Here is a 3,945-nt window from a genome sequence, read left to right as displayed (position 1 = left end):
AACCAGAGGAGAACGGAGAAACAGAAATGAGAAGAAATACATAGAGGCATATTGGTCTGTTTTTAGTTTAGACGGGAAAATCAGAGGGCATTGCCGTTATTGTTTTCGTATTATACTTGTATTTGCAAATTGTTCAACAGCAAAAATGGAAGCATAGTCACACAGATCATCTATAGCATACTAGGGTATAATTAGTTTTTTTTATTTGCATACAATGTCGAAGTATAGTTTTTCTTGGAACACATCTGAATCCGAAGTGGTATATTATTGTTTCGGAATAGTATACATGCAAAATTTTTATGTGATACAAGTCATAATCATAATCTACATTATTTTTCATGAATTGTGATGATGTTTTAATCAATGGTTGGATGCACAAGTTTGTTATCCGTGGCAACACATGGGCAGTCAGCTAGTCATATGTATTTTCGTTTCAGTTTTTATATTATTAATCTAAGTATTCATGTTCTATACAACTAAATCTGACCGAAATATTCTTCACCCAATTTCAACATCAATGACGGTACAGCCTGTAGGTCCTCATCTAGTTGTTTCAAAACATCAGATACATAACTCTAGTTCAGGAACAAAGTGGAGTGCTCATAACATCAAGACGGCGAATAATCCAACTTCAAGCTACATATATTAGAGTAATTTGTATAGGAAGCTGCGGGTGAATCCAAGGTTCTCCGCGCAATTTTCACCAAAATCGTGGTAAATTCGTCAAGATTCACAACTTTATCGACTATTCCATGATAGCAAGTGTCGAATCTGTCTTCCCATGCACCACAGGGGAGCAGCTTCTGAGAAAGCCCGTCATCTTTGGGGGTCCCTTCGATACGAAGATACACGCAGCTGCGTATCACCACGGCTACAACTGAACTTATTTTGCAGCCAGCTTCCGCAACTCCCTGGTAGAGACAAATCACGTCGTCGTATCCACTGGTCTTGGCATAGGATTCAGATTAAGGCCACAATCAGGAGCACGGAGTATCTCAACATCAACGAATGCCTGGACTGCATTAACCAGCGCTGCAAACTTGACATCCAGTGAACACTTGTCCCCATAAAGACGCCGATTTTGAATGGATGATTTTGTTTCATACATATTGTTGAATTCAATACATCCTTCAATAAGAAGGTCGCCTTTCGGCCCATCTTCAGGTGGGTCTTCAGTACATATACAAAGTTTGAATTCAAACAACACACAGCTCCTTATGCCAATACCTCGAGCAGGGCTAGTCAGTGATAAACATGCCATACCCTACAATTTGGATCAACAGGCATGACATCATGTACTTTAATTAGTGATTACTACAGTAGACCGCCTGCAATCACTACAAGTGTCTGGTCTGGATATAATTAAGTGTCACGTCTAATAGTGAATTAGTACCTTTAAACTGCATATTATTGAAATATTGTAGCGCACACTCAGGTGAGTATCTCGGACTTTCAGAATAAAGCCTAAATATAGCAATTTCTTCGATACAGTGCTTGTATCTCAGGAACGTGTAGTGTAAGTATGATTAAAGAAGTAGGCCAGTAGAACGTCTTTGGCTTCACAGTTACAGCTTCATAATTTTCAATTTCACGCCTATAGACATAATTGCGCAAAGGTTCGACCCGATCCCGTGTGGCAAAAAAACCAAATATTTTGGCACATCCAGGCTGGGCATGTTGATAGACAGCGATTTTGAGATCAATGAACTGCACCAAGTCCATCGGCATGCAATGACCCTTATGTGAGCAATCAGCGGTCCCAACATTGTTGAAACTGACTGCAAAATTAGCAAACAGAGCATGAGGTATTATCAGAGATCTATAATCATGAACAAATGATGAGAGAAAAACTGGTTTGTTCCATCAAGAGTGGTTCAGTTCTGGAAAATATAATACCAAATGTTGTTAGTTCATTGTTATCACAAAGGATGGACTAAGAACTGAGAAGTGAACAAACTATGTGAGAAGACGAGGGATCTGGAAAGTAGTTTGGATTTAGGGGTGGAAGGGGAAATGCTCAAGTTTCTATCACTTGATGCCAATCTGAATAGACGAACAACATAACACTGAAAATTGACAGCAGGTAAATCTAACCACCCGGGTTCAAGTCCTAAAATCGACAGGTAATGCACAAGGGTTTTCCATCATTTATTGAGGATCAAGTTTGGTGTATGGTGGAACCACTCGTCAAGATATCTTGGTACTCTTAACAAAAATTCTTCCCCAGCTGAGAAACTTTGGACTTCTCTCTAGATGATAATTTGTTGCAGGGCATCTCTGTGACAGATTTTTAATTAAGAAAATACTTACTTTCAGATTCATCGGCAAGTCGATAGTCTATATCACATGAATGTCGGCTTTCTGGCTTAAATGCTGGAAATCTCATAATCGGCCTTGGGCCTCGGATAGAAATCTCTGGATTCAAATACACCGCAACTCTCTGCTCATCATCATCACTGCTGACCCGTGCGAAATCGTCAACTGTAAAAGGGTGATACGTCCCTATAGCGAAATAATGCGTTAACCAAATCAACAAAAACCAAAAAGATTGAGCACCATCTATCATTGATTTAGAAGCCGAAATTAAATGGTTCACAATTTCTAGATGGATCACTTGAGAAATATTCCTCGAAAAAGTATATATCACTTGAGAAAGCTTAGCTGCCAAATCAACTGCATACTACAAGGCTGTATACATGCATAGAAATATATGCTCTTTTGAAGTGGAAATTAGTATTAATACCAAGTGTGTTTGTGTGTGTGTGTGTGTGTGTGTGATTATTACAAACATGTTCGCAGCTTGGAAGATCAGGTAGGATCTTCACTATGGCTAGATTCCATAAACTTAGACCCAATTACAGGAGGATAACAACCTGAAATAGAATAAGGTAGTATGAGCTCCAATTGAACAGCCAGCTAAATTTTAAGTTACTTCCAATGTTTTCCAGGAAACTGTGCCTATAAAATGATTTGTGATACTTATAATTTATTAGTTTAAGATCAAATGAGTGTGTAACCAAATACTACTGCTTATTGTTTTCCCCAAAAGGCAGTATTGTGTTACTGAAATGTCAACATACCTAAAACTTATTAGCTGGCATAGGTTTACCCAAAGAAAATATCAACAGACAGTGATTCAACTACTGAACGAGGTCTCAATTTCGCACAAACAGTTAGCAAAGCAATGTATTCGGGTGAAATTCAAACAGTGCCGGTGTTGGTGCAGTTAAGTCGGCAAAAAGATACGCATAGATTTAATATTGCAGGATAAATCTTTTTGATGAAGTTTCTTAGATCAAGAAGCACTGGTTTCCAATTCAGAGAGCCAACTGCATCAGGATACACATAGATCTAAACGAAGTATAGAACAGAAGCGTCGCATCATTACCGAGGAAACAGTGCCTTACCGTGGTATTCATCCTCCTCTTCGTCATCGCTGAGCGCCCAGGGGTTGTCGTCCTCGTCGCTGGTGCTGGACTTGGGCGAGTCCGCAACATCGTTCGGAGGAATTGAGGGGGAAAGCGGCCGCTTCTTGCCGCAAGCGGGGCGAGGGGACACAGCCAATACATCTCCGTTTCCGTCTACCTCCATAATCCCCCTGGAGGTAGACGGCAGCGCCATGGAGGTAGACGGAAACAGAGATGTATTGGCGGTGGGGGGATTAGATGATTTGCCACACTTTATCAGGGGTTTGATGATTTGCCCTAGGATTGTGTGAATGGCAAGTGGAACCAACCCCACCCGTCAATCTCAGGGGGAGGGGCAAATGATCAAAGTGAAAAATAAAGTGTGGGTTAAGATCTAATTTCTCAGCCTACCCCGCAAACCGGACGGCCCGCTAAAATAACCGCTGGTTTACACATCCATCCCCTCTACCCGGCTCGAATAGATTTCGTAAATCGAGCCGTTTCGGGATTTTTTCCATGGGATCCCGCACCCGCGAGC

General features: G+C 40.8%; 1 pseudogene; it reads right to left on the bottom strand.

The window, feature by feature from the left end:
- Positions 1 to 506: 506 nt before the first annotated feature.
- Positions 507 to 3,700, bottom strand: LOC123395796 (annotated as a pseudogene).
- Positions 3,701 to 3,945: the final 245 nt, after the last annotated feature.

The sequence above is a fragment of the Hordeum vulgare genome, chromosome 5H (assembly GCF_904849725.1).
Source record: "Hordeum vulgare subsp. vulgare chromosome 5H, MorexV3_pseudomolecules_assembly, whole genome shotgun sequence".
Taxonomy (NCBI): domain Eukaryota; kingdom Viridiplantae; phylum Streptophyta; class Magnoliopsida; order Poales; family Poaceae; genus Hordeum; species Hordeum vulgare.
This window is presented reverse-complemented; position numbering and strand designations above follow the sequence as displayed.